This window comes from Delphinapterus leucas, chromosome 3 (assembly GCF_059928025.1).
Source record: "Delphinapterus leucas isolate spDelLeu-1000000601 "Yukka" chromosome 3, BTC_Dleu_Yukka2, whole genome shotgun sequence".
Lineage (NCBI taxonomy): Eukaryota > Metazoa > Chordata > Mammalia > Artiodactyla > Monodontidae > Delphinapterus > Delphinapterus leucas.
This window is the reverse complement of record NC_143131.1, coordinates 155281069-155294827: the sequence shown is the minus strand read 5'-3', so window position 1 is coordinate 155294827 and position 13759 is coordinate 155281069. Positions and strand designations below refer to the sequence as shown.

Sequence of the window (13759 nt, the reverse complement as noted above, 5' to 3'; positions counted from 1 at the left end):
TCCAGTGGTTATGGTCATGGAGAACTACGATTTATGGACTAGGAATGGTTTTTTCACATAGTACATGCTCAACGAAGTGAGTTGAACTAAATTAATTGTTCTTCACTCACAAAGAAACAAATGCTTTGCGTGACGCTCTCTTAGGGCAAAGAACATTGGCTTAAAGTGAAGATCCTGGGATTATGCTGGTAAAACAGTCAAGACTGTTTGCTTGAAATACTGATCTACGGTCCAATCGTTGTTTGCTGGCTGCTGTGGCAATCTGAAGCTCACAAGATCAGCATCTTTGCTCTCCCTTCCCCTCAATTTTTGGTTGTTATGGGAGGGACAGCAAGCCAACAGTTATGCTTAGCTCTGAGTATATGATCAATTATTTCTTTCTTCATAGTATGCTTTCTTAAAAAGCCAAAAAGTGCATTTTTACCCTAACAAGGCTTTTAAAAGTTGCTCATAGTGTGCCACTGACAACAATAGTCCTAAATTTCAATTTCTACTCCACCTCTCAGACTTGCTTTATCTTTTTTAGATCTTTTCTTCTCATCTGACGAGAACATGTTTTTCCAGACCTCAAGAATCTTGAGAACTCCACTGAGTCCACAACACCAGGCACTGGGGTCTTGCAGAGGCGCACAGTTACTAAACAGTTGCTGACCCTTCCTTATAGCTCTCTATCACTTTCTTGTTTCCACTCGTCCGACTTCGGAGCTCTCTTGAAAGCCCATCTCCCTTAAGCTACTTTAAGCCCCTCTCAATTCCACCCAACATTTTTCAATGGCTCCCTGCTTCCTTAATCTCTACTTCCCATCTATTCCCCTGGTAAAATTTAGCTTCTCTAAATTCTTCACTTATGTTTTGCATTGACATGCCTTATGTCCAGTCATTTCAGTGAAAGGAAATATCCTAAAAGGGAAGGATTCACCAAGAAGAATGAGGACCATTGATGGATTATACTTTTGCGTGTGTCTTTGAAATTCCAAATTCATCTTCATTTTCAGCACGTGGTTATATCATATGATGAAGTGAAATATCAATATGTTAAAAAATATAATTTTGTATTTGTGACGAAATCTAATTTATTGAAGCTATATTTCTATACACACACACACACACACACACACAAATGGCTATGTTCACAGTTCCCTAAATCTACCATATTTTAGAAATGTAAACATTTTTATATTGGTAGCTACATTACCCCACTGTTTTACTTATTTTACTTAAAAAAAAAAAGAAAATATTTGCCTTCTTGTTAAAGGAAAGCTATGTAAGGAAAAAAACATTACTTTAAAACTATAAAAAGATATATCAGAAGAAAAAGAAGTATGAGAGGCATCTAGGAATTTCAGAGTTCTCTCATGGGCATGGTGAAGTGAACACTACAATCAAGTTAGAGTTCTACCACATACTATTCCTATGTTTCTGGAAAAGTCATGGAGTCTATATTCATGATCCATAGGGACGCTGTCAGAACCAACAAGATAACCTACCTAAAATTGCTGGGTGCTCTTATGTTCTCCCAGAATTGTAGTGAATGGGAATTATTTGGATTGTGTGGAAACAAGTATATAAAGCAAGCTCCAGAAGAATTCTGTTTTCTTTGTTTTTCTGATCAGGTTCGATACTATGATCAGATGCATTATATAACCTCTAAATGCTCTTGTCCACTGTAGAATATAACTAAGTACTTCTATTCAAAACCAAGTCATGTTACCCATCTGACTATAATAACTCACACACTGGGTTGGCCAAAAGTTCCTTCGGGTTTTTCCGTGGATGTTACAAAAAACCCAAAGGAACTTTCGGGCCAACCCAATAGTTTGAATTGAAAAATCTTTGGATTAGAATGCCTACGTGCCAATAACTCTAGCCATTGGTGTTGACATATAAAATGAAGGTAAATGCAGCATCTTTCTTACACATTTCACTACTGCTTAGCAAATGGCCCACAAAAGGAGTATAATACATATACTAAATTTGATGGCATAAATCAACGGATAAATGAATGACCGAATGAATGACATACAGAAGCTATGGCACGTTGAGGCAATGAATGCACTGAGTGACTGACGGGAGTCATGGGGTTGTGAAGTTGCTGGGAAGTCCACCTCACACTTCACATCTGGCAAACCATCACTCATTTTTGAAGCCCCAACAATGAAAAAAATCTTCCAGCTACACAGCTTCTGAACCTCAGGCAGGACTGCTCACTCAGAACTATGTCTATCCCTCCTTAAGATCACCTGCCATGCTGCACGACAACTGGCACTGGCATTTGGCCTGTTAGACCACAGACCCCCTGGAGGAGGAGCTGTGCATTTCTGAACACACAGAGCCTGGGACCGTGCCTGACACACACAGGAGGTCTTAACAAGAAAGTAAAGAGTTAGTTGAATAAAAGAGGACTTTACATTTCACTTGAACTCCTTACTGAATAAAGACAATGATTTACTCTTCAGGAAAAAAAAAAGAAAACGAAAAACCCATCAATTAAGTAATAAGCTCAGTAGAGTTGGGAAGGAAAAAGAGTAAAACAGGCAGTCATAGCACAGCTGAAAAGCAGACTCGACCATTTATTCTTCTTCTGCACTTAAAACATTTGAGAATGCCATTCTCAGAAAATTACTATAAACGTTCTCATTTATATAATAGGAGAAGCCAGTGCGTGTTTTCCTTCTGTAATTACGGTTATCCAAGAAATCCCATTCACTGCACTTCCCCCACCCCTTTCCTTCCCAAAACCACAAAGATTCTCAATTACCATTTAGTAGGTTTCCTTGTATATGGGCACTAGACGATGAGAAAGTAAGTTCTACCCCTTCCTCCTTCGAGCATAAATAAAATGAGGGCAGGGGTTTCTCACTTACTTTGTTCTCTGCTCCTTCCTCAGCACTTCGAACTGTACCTGGCACAGAGCAGATACTCAATAACTAACTGTTGCTTGAATGACTGACTACATATTTGATAATAAAGTCATAAATCCTCTCAGCTGAAAAATCTTTGTTTTCCATTCTTAGTACTTGCTTTTTTTTTGGCATGATATCTAAATGTAACCAAAGAAAACTAATAGAAAAAATTTTAAAGATACCTATAAATTTTTATACATATTCTTCATTCATTCTCTTTACTCCAATTTAAATCTGAAAATTCATATTAAGCAGCCAGAAGTGTCCTAACTAAACTCAAGAAAATGGAGGCAATGTCTTCAGATTTAATGATTTTAAAATCAGTGTGTGAGTTGACTAAATTTGTTTATAGCATTTTTTGTTGAGCAGGAAGTTTTAAGCATATTTCTTAATGCTTTCATTGTGCAACTTAACTTTTTTCCACTGTAAACATATAAAAATGTAAATATGCAGTGAATCCATAGATGATCTGAGTCCTCTTAGTTCACTCTGCCTTCCCACAGGTGTGTATTCCTCTAGCACTAATCTTTGAATTATATTCAAAGCAATCCTGATCAATATAGAAGTCCTGAACTTAACTACTTCGTTACTGCAGAGTTTACAGAGGTGAATTCTGGGTGAAATTTCTAAATCATGCCTTGTTACCACTGGAGATATTAAGTATAGGGCAATTTACCCTGTGTCGCCATACATTTCACAAAGCTGCTAAGTTAAACACATTGCAAAAATAACTGCAAGGGCAATTTTAAAATTTCTAAACATTTAGAATATTTCAAATAGACTAAAACTTACCTAGGGGAAAAAGTAATGTATATTCATATATTCACCACACCACAGATTCAGTTTGCCAAATTTGTCTCAAAACTTTTTGTTTTTAATGGACTAGGTCTTCACAGATATAGAGATATAGCTAAAGCTTTCTGTGAACTGCTGCTCAATCTCCCACATCCTCCCCCACCAGCCCTTTCCCAGGCACTCCCTCGAATGACTTTGGTGATTATCATTACTGTCCATATTATTCTTTTACAAAATATTTCTCCCTAAACAATATTTGCAATATTTTCCGTTACTTTAAACTTTATATAAACTGTATTTACAATATGCTCAACATAGAATAACACCCGATAAATGCTGTTAGTCTTTTTGTCTTTTTGCCATGGCATATGCTTTTTTTTTTGTCTCTTGACACTGCATTTGAGATTTACTATGTTGAGACATGTAATTATGATTAATTCCCTTTAGCTGTGTCACTGGGCTCTAATCAAACCACTCCTGTCTGAAAGCATCTTTTTCTTTCTTTCACCCAGCAGCTCCTGGGATCCAGCCACCAGCTCAGGAATGCCTCTCCCCCAAGACTACTTCCTTTGACCTTGGTTTTTTAAAACACTTTGTTGGTATAGAGTGATTTTTTCTTGTAATTTAAACAGGCCTAGCATTACTGTTTCCATTTAATGGACATGAGATAATTTAGAGGTTTTAAAGTGATTTTATGTATAGACCATGTAAACTGAATAAATAAATACATGAGAAAACAAGTAAAAGAAAGACCTTGTAATAAACATTATGTACTGTATTTAATGTTTTAATGCAAATGACTCCATAATTAAGCCTGTATATGTTTCCCTGCTCACATACTAGGGAGTTTTTCTAAAATCACAGCTAGTAACAGAACTGCTAGGTTAAAAATGGGTACAATTTTACTTACTAGCTACTACACAATTGTTCTGCAAATTAGGCTTATCAAGCTATGCAAAAGACAACAGGGTCTAAAAATGTCGCTTTCTAAACACCCTTACCAACATTTGGTACTGTAAGAATTTAAAATATTTTACCGATTTCCTGGATCTCCTTGTTTCTCATATATTTCACCAATTTCTAGTGAAGTTGAACATCTTATCAATTCTTTATCCATCAGTCCAGTATGGTCCCTTCTAGAAATTGCCTGCTTCGATCCTCATTTGTCCATTTTCCTATTAGTTACTGTCCTGCTAATTTATAGAAATTCTTTATAAATATGAAATATTGATCCTACATTGTTTACATGTGTTGCAAACATCTACTCCCAGTTTGTGACTTGGCTGTTTATAGTGATTTTTATTGAACAGGATATTTTTATGTGGATCAATGTGTCAACTCTTTTATTCAAGGTTTGAATTTTATATTTCATTAAACAACCTCATTCTTATTTTAAGTTTATAAGAAATCATCTTACATTTTATTTTTAAAATTTTAATATTTTATTTACATAATTAGGTATTTAACCTAAATGCAACAGATTTTTTTTATATTTGAATGGTATAGATTTTTCTTTTCTATATGGATAACATAGTACTTCCAGGTTAGTTATTTACCAGTCCATTTTTTTCTTCAGTGATCTGTAATGTCATCTCTATTATGTATCACGTTTACATTCACATGCAGGCAACAGCATTCTTTCCCTGGTTTAAAAAATCTAGATCAAGAGGACAGTAAGTTGTTTTAGTCAACACAGCCTGCCATAACAAAATGCCACAGGCCAGGTGTCTTAAACAACAGACATTTATTTCTCACAATTCTGAAGGCTGGGAAGTCCAAGATCAAAGTGCCAGCAGATTCAGTGTCTGGTGAGAGCTGATTCCTGGCTACAGAGGGCCTCCTTCCAGCTTGTGCGTACATAGCCTTTCCTCCATGTGTGCTTGTGGGGAGGGAATTGACTCTCCTGTCTCTTCTTCTTATGAGGACACGAATCTCATCATGAGGGCATCACCCTAAACCTAACTACATCCCAAAGGCCCTCCAACAATCACACTGGGGGTTAGGGTTTCAATATATGCATTTCGAGGGAGCACACAAAACACTGAGTCCGTAACATAGGTGCTCAATAAGTGCTCTTTGATGCATCAAAAAGTAATTTAGGGCTTCCCTGGTGGCTCAGTGGTTGAGAGTCCGCCTGCTGATGCAGGGGACACGGGTTCGTGCCCTGGTCAGGGAAGATCCCACATGCCGCGGAGCGGCTGGGCCCGTGAGCCGTGGCCGCTGAGCTTGCGCATCCGGAGCCTGTGCTCCACAACGGGACAGGCCACAACAGTGAGAGGCCCTAGTACCGCAAAAAAAAAAAAAAGTAATTTAAACTGTTTCTCTGCAGCAGCCTATTACTGAAACATCTTTTAAATCATCTTTCCCCTCTATGAATACAGAGCTAACCCTAGCTATAGAGGAGCCTCATCATTTGGGTATTTAGCTTATAATATTCTAATTGTACACATCTAGGGAGATAAAGAGAGAAGGAGAGAAACAAGAATTTAAGTAGCCTGAGTGAGTCTGCCTGCCCTTCCATGCACTAAATATAACCAGGAGGGTAGTGAACAGGGAGACACAAATTAACTGTGCCTACAAGGTATGTCGGTCCCTGGAACCTCTCTCAGAGTAATCGGCTTGCAGTGTGTGCAGTGTGGTTCTAGTTTGAAGATATGCATTTTTCATATACGTATTTTACTTCATAGAATTGTACACAAATCTACTTACGCTGCACTTTATGTCAAACTTAACGGATTTCTAAAGGCATTTTTTTACTATACATGGTTTCTGCCCTAAGTGCTGACTAAACCCTAATTGCTGAGGCAGACACTACTCCACCGTAATCAGTGTGTCAACAGAACATCAAAATACTCTTCTTCTTTAAACAAGAGGTCAGATAAAAAGAGAAGTTTCTAGTCTTCACTCACAGGTGAACCAAGAGGTGCAGGGATAAGAGTGATTTCTGAGATAAAGCCAGCATGAAATAGAAAACTAGTGAGGATGTGCTGTATAGCAAGGGGAACTCTACTTGGTGCTCTGTGGTGACCTGGATGGGAGGGAAATCCAAAAGGGAGGGGAATATGTGTATACATATGGCGGGTTCACTTCACTGTGCCGCAGGAGCTAGCACAGCATTGTAAAGCAACTATACCCCTGATTAAAAAACAAAAATAAAAACAAAAAACCCCAGCATGTCTTAGTTTCCAAGGTAAACACAGGTATACCAGGACCCTGAAAACCTGGAAACAGAGCCTCTGTCCACCAGCAACAACTGGGCAACAACAACTTGGCCCTTTCCTCCTGGATGAAGAAATGAGTTTGCTGACACTGTGTTTGTTTCAAGACCCAGAAAGTGCCAAATACTATGAAGTCACAGAAATGAACATGACACGTTATGGTGGAAGCTCTTCTCAAAAGATGGCAGACACATTGAATAGAAAAGGGTTTGGCTGTACCAAGAAGCGAGTTTCTCAAAGCTACAGAGAGAATGACTTTGCAGGGACAGTGGCATTGCTGAGAAGGTGATTCCTTTAGGAACACTGTTGACAAACAAAGCTTTGCTGATAGTGGCTACACCTGCCAATTCTCTGTGTGGCTAACTCACTTCTGATAACCTTTTATATCAGCTTGTTATGTCAGGAACTTAATCCAGCCCAGCAGTGGTTTTGTGGTGCTGTCCAGACAAGCTATTCTCACCTGAAATGCTTCAATGGCTGTATCTATCCAATGGCAAGGAAAATTAGAATAATTTTCCCAACAATTTATTATACCATAGTAATAGTTTACCTGAGGAACTGGGAGCAGAATTCATTCCCCATTCTTTAAAGCATGATTCCTTTCTGAATCAATCACAGGATATTAGCTCTTCTAGGTATCTCAGAGATTACCAAGTCCCATAACTTGGATAAGAATCTGCAAAGGAGAGGCACTGAGTAGTCCACAGTCGCAATGCTAAGAGGCAGAGCTGGTCTTAAACACCGCTTTCCTAAATCTTTGCATCCTAGATCTTCGCTCAGCATTTGCATCCACAAAGCCAAATGCCAATAAGCTAATCAGGATCCTATCAATGCAGTATTTTCTTGCTTAAACAATTTACTACTTTAAGAGACTAGAGACCTAAAACTTTGTGCTCCTAAGAGCTTAAATGGAATGACACAAGAAAAAATCTGTATAACTGGGGTTATCTGTAATGCTCTTTTTTTAAAGTTAAAAAAAAAAGGAAAGAAAATGGCCGTAATTCTTCTCCACTGACTAGGTTTACTTGGGGTTGGTTATTATTTCAGAGTAGCAGGTCTTAAAGGGACAGCCAGGTCTCAACGGCATGAAGAAAGGTGCACAAATTTTTCTGAAGCTCATCAAATTAATAATGACAATAATAATAAGACTAATAATATGATAGCTAGCTTTTATTGAGTTTGCGGGGTTTTTTTGTTTTTTTTTTTTTTTTTTGGCCACACCACACAGCATGCGGGATCTTAGTTCCCAGACCAGGGATTGAACCTGTGGCCCTTGCAGTAGAAGCACAGAGTCCTAACCACTGGACTGCCAGGGAATTCACTATTGAGTTCTTATTAGTATCTAAGTTCTATTTATCATTTAATCCTCATAATAAACTATATGGTAGATATTATTTACCTATGAGAAAACTGAGGCATAGAGGAATTTTAAGCCTTATGGAGGAAGGAATTGAATCTAGGAATGCCTCCTTAAAAATCACAACCTTAATCATTCCTTACTGAGATGATCCTCTTACAAAGATAGGGAGATGGACTTCAGAACTCTCATCGTCTTTTCTGGATTTAGAATTTTAGTTCACAAAAGGTGAATCTGCTACCTGGTTTGCTGGTACCCTCAAAGAGTTAATGATCCTTCCAAGGCAGAAATTCCCTGGAAGGGAGTAATTCACAGCCTGGGGAAATGCAGACCAGTACGTATAACATGGTAAGCAAATGAGTTCTTTCTATTGCAGTGTCGAGGCTGACACATTACATAGGATCCTCTCTGCATCCTGTGGATAGCAGCATCTATATAATGTACTCAAAATAAATAAGGCTTTGAGTGTATGGGAAAGATAATCACAATTCAATTTACACAGAGACATGAATCGTCTACTGTACGTTACAGTGACTGCTCAACTTCTCAAAGAAAACATTCGTTCTTCTTCTTTCCCAAAGAGCATCTTGCTCATCTACTAACTTCATATTTTCAAATACAGCTGTTTCCCTCTCAGAGGTCAGAAATGCCACCACACATACTGGATCCCCTTGAAGGGATCAAGAGAGAGTCAAGTTCTCAAAAGTGCCTCATGAGCACAAGAAGAAGGTCCAAGTAGTGTATGAAGGGGGATGAGACAGTTTCCATTCTCTTGAAAGATGGCTACTCTCAACTGTAATGGATGGTCAGAGAGTTGCTGGTGAAGAGGGACCGACACACTGCTGCGGCAAGGCACACAGGTGCAGAGTTTTGGAGTATCTACAGGAGAGCCTTCCATCCCTCAGAGCCAACAGTATGGCAGTGATTCCAAACATACAGGCAAAGCTCCACCCCCAAGGCCGTATTACACGTACGTGGCTAAAAATGGAAACTTTCCTACTGTCCCAAAATGGGGACGCTGTTAAACACATATGGTGCATTCTCGTTAAGGAATACTATGTGGTCACCAAAGACCACACTTAAAAAGCACAAACAGTAAAAGATAACAATAAATATTAGATTCTACTACTTTTATAAGTTTTGAGTATTAAAAAAATAAATAGGGGACCTGGTCCGAGGAGCAGGGGCGGGAGCTGTGAGACCAGGGTGGTGCAAAAGGAAGTGGAGTTTCTAAGTTATCATTAAAGTGAAGAAACGTTATTATTTATTTGAACCTTCTTCTTGTCATAATCTTTGGAAAGATAGGTGTTTCAAGTAAGGCATCAGGACTCCCTCTTGCCAGAACACCAGAATCACAACTAATTGCTGAACAATCGTCAACAGGAAGATACTGGAACTGACCAAAAAGGATACGCCACTACCACAGATAAAGGAGAAACCACAATGAGATGGTAGGAGGGGTGCAATCACAATAAAATCAAATCCCATAACTGATGGGTTGATGACTCACAAACTGGAGAACTATACCACAAAAGTCCACCCAATGGAGTGAAGGTTCTGAGCCCCATGTCAGGCTTCCCAACCTGGGGGTCCAGCAATGGGAGGAGAAATTCCTAGAGAATCAGATTTTGAAGGCTAGCGGGATTTGATTAGAGGACTTCGACAGGACTGGGGGAAACAGAGACTCCACTCTTGGAGGGCACACACAAAGTAGTGTGTACATCGGGACCCAGGGGAAGGAGCAGTGACCCCAGAGGAGACTGAACCAGACCTACCTGCTAGTGTTGGGGGCTCTCCTGCAGAGGCATGGGGTGGCTGCGGCTCACCGTGAGGAGAAGGACACTGGCAGCAGAAGTACTCCTTGGCGTGAGCCCTCCCAGAGTCCGCCATTAGCCCCACCAAAGAGTCCAGGTGGGCTCCAGTGTTGGGTTGCCTCAGGCCAAACAACCAACAGGGAGGGAACCCAGCCACACCCATCAGCAGAAAAGCAGATTAAAGTTTTACTGAGCTCTGCCCACCAGAGCAACAGCCAGCTCTACCCACCACCAGTCCCTCCCATCAGGAAACTAGCACAAGCCACTCAGATAGCCTCACCCACCAGAGGGCACACAGCAGAAGCAAGAACTACAATCCTGCAGCCTATGGGAAAAAAACCACATTCACAGAAAGAGAGACAAGATGAAAAGGCAGAGGGCTATGTAACAGATGAAGGAACAAGTTAAAACCCCAGAAAAAAAAACTAAATGAAGTAGAGATAGGCAACCTTCCACAAAAAGAATTCAGAATAATGATAGTGAAGATGATCCAGGACCTTGGAAAGAAAATGGAGGCAAAGATTGAGAAGATGCAAGAAATGTTTAACAAAAACCTAAAAGAATTAAAGAACAAACAAACAGAGATGAACAATACAATAACTGAAATGCAAACTACACTAGAAGGAATCAATAGCAGAATAACCGAGGCAGAAGAATGGATAAGTGACCTGGAAGACCGAATGGTGGAATTCACTGCTGCGGAACAGAATAAAGAAAAAAGAATGAAAAGAAATGAAGACAGCCTAAGATACCTCTGGGACAACATTAAACGCAACAACACTCGCATTATAGGGGTCCCAGAAGGAGAAGAGAGACAGAAAGGACCCGAGAAAATATTTGAAGAGATTATAGTCGAACACTTCCCTAACATAGGAAAGGAAATAGCCACCCAAGTCCAGGAAGAGCAGAGAGTCCCATACAGGATAAACCCAAGGAGAAACACGCTGAGACACATAGTAATCAAATTGGCAAAAATTAAAGACATAGAAAACTTACTGAAAGCAGCAAGGGAAAAACAACAAATAACATACAAGGGAACTCCCATAAGGTGAACATCTGATTTCTCATCAGAAACTCTACAAGCCACAAGGGAATGACATGATATACTTAAAGTGATGAAAGGGAAGAACCTACAACCAAGATTACTCTACCCGGCAAGGATCTAATTCAGATTCAATGGAGAAATCAAAAGCTTTACAGACAAGCAAAAGCCAAGAGAATTCAGCACCACAAAACCAGCTCTCCAACAAATGCTACAGGAACTTCTCTAAGTGGGAAACACAAGAGAAGAAAAGGACCTACAAAAACAAACCTAAAACAATTAAGAAAATGGTCATAGGAACATACATATTGATAATTACCTTAAACGTGAATGGATTAAATGCTCCAACTGAAACACACAGGCTTGCTGAATGGATACAAAAACAAGACCCATACATATGTTGTCTACAAGAGACCCACTCAGACATAGGGACACATACAGACTGAAAGTGAGGGGATGGAAAAGATATTCCATGCAAATGGAAATCAAAAGAAAGCTGGAGTAGCAATACTCATATCAGATAAAATAGACTTTAAAATAGAGAATGTTACAAGAGACAAGGAAGGACACTACCTAATGATCAAGGGATCAATCCAAGAGGAAGATACAACAATTATAAATATATATGCACCCAACAAAGGAGCACCGCAATACATAAGGCAACTGCTAACAGCCATAAAAGAGGAAATCAACAGTAACACACTAGTGGGGGACTTTAACACCTCACTTACACCAATGGACAGATCATCCAAAATGAAAATAAATAAGGAAACAGAAGCTTTAAATGACACAATAGACAAGATAGATTTAATTGATATTTATAGGATGTTCCATCCAAAAACAGCAGATTACACTTTCTTCTCAAGTGCACATGGAACCTTCTCCAGGATAGATCACATCTTGGGTCACATATCAAGTCTCAGTAAAGTGAAGAAAATTGAAATCATATCAAGCATCTTTTCTAACCACAATGCTATGAGATTAGAAATGAATTCCAGGGAAAAACAGACACATGGAGGTTAAACAATACGTTACTAAATAAGAGATCACTGAAGAAATCAAAGAGGAAATCAAAAAATACCTAGACACAAATGACAACGAAAACGAGATGATCCAAAACCTATCGGATGCAGCAAAAGCAGTTCTAAAAGTGAAGTTTATATCTATACAAGCCTACCTCAAGTAACAAGAAAAATCTCAAATAAACAATCTAACCTTACACCTAAAGGAACTACAGAAAGAAGAACAAACAAAACCCAAAGTTAGCAGAAGGAAAGAAATCATAAAGATCAGAGCAGAAATAAATGAAATAGAGACAAAACAATAGCAAAGATCAATAAAACTAAAAGCTGGTTCTTTGAGAAGATAAACAAAATTGATAAACCATTAGCCAGACTCATCAAGAAAAAGAGGGAGAGGACTCAGATCAATAAAATTAGAAATGAAAAAGGAGAAGTTACAACAGACACTGCAGAAATACAAAGCATCCTAAGAGACTACTACAAGCAACTCTATGCCAATAAAATGGGCAACCTGGAAGAAATGGACAAATTCTTAGAAAGGTATAAGCTTCCAAGACTGAACCATATAGAAAATATGAACAGACCAATCACAAGTAATGAAATTGAAACTGTGATTAAAAATCTTCCAAAAAACAAAAGTCCAGGACCAGATGGCTTCACAGGTGAATTCTATCAAACATTTAGAGAAGAGCTAACACCCGTCCTTCTCAAACTCTTGCAAAAAATTGTGGAGGAAGGAATACTCCCAAACTCATTCTATGAGGCCACCATCACCCTGATACCAAAACCGGACAAAGATACTACAAACAAAGAAAATTACAGACCAATATCACTGATGAATATAGATGCAAAAATCCTCAACAAAATACTAGCAAACAGAATCCAACAACACATTAAAAGGATCATACACCATGACCAAGTGGGATTTATCTCAGGGATGCAAGGATACTTCAATATACGCAAATAAATCAATGTGATACACCATATTAACACACTGAGAAGAAAAACCATATGATCATCTCAATAGATGCAGAAAAATCTTTTGACAAAATTCAACACCCATTTATGATAAAAACTCTCCAGAAAGTGGGCACAGAGGGAACCTACCTCACCATAATAAAGGCCGTATATGACAAACCCACAGCAAACATCATTCTCAATGGTGAAAAACTGAAAGCATTTCCAGTAAGATCAGGAACAAGCCAACGGTGTCCACTCTCACCACTATTATTCAACATAGTTTTGGAAGTTTTAGCCACAGCAATCAGAGAAGAAAAAGAAATAAAAGGAATACAAATTGGAAAAGAAGAAGTAACACTGTCACTGTTTACAGATGACATGATACTATACATAGAGAATCCTAAAGATGCCACCAGAAAACTACTAGAGGTAATCAATGAATTTGGTAAAGTTGCAGGATACAAAATTAATGCACAGAAATCTCTTGCATTCCTATATACTAATGATGAAAAATCTGAAAGAGAAATTAAGGAAACACTCCCATTTACCATTGCAACAAAAAGAATAAAATATCTAGGAATAAACCTACTTAGGGAGAGGAAAGACCTGTATGCAGAAAACTATAAGACATTGATGAAAGAAATTAAA

General features: G+C 38.7%; 1 long non-coding RNA gene across 4 annotated transcripts in view; it reads right to left on the bottom strand.

Moving 5' to 3' along the window:
• Window positions 1–13759, bottom strand: part of LOC149749824 (uncharacterized) — a 63204-nt gene that overhangs the window by 31599 nt on the left and 17846 nt on the right. The gene's annotated exons all lie outside the window — the stretch shown is intronic.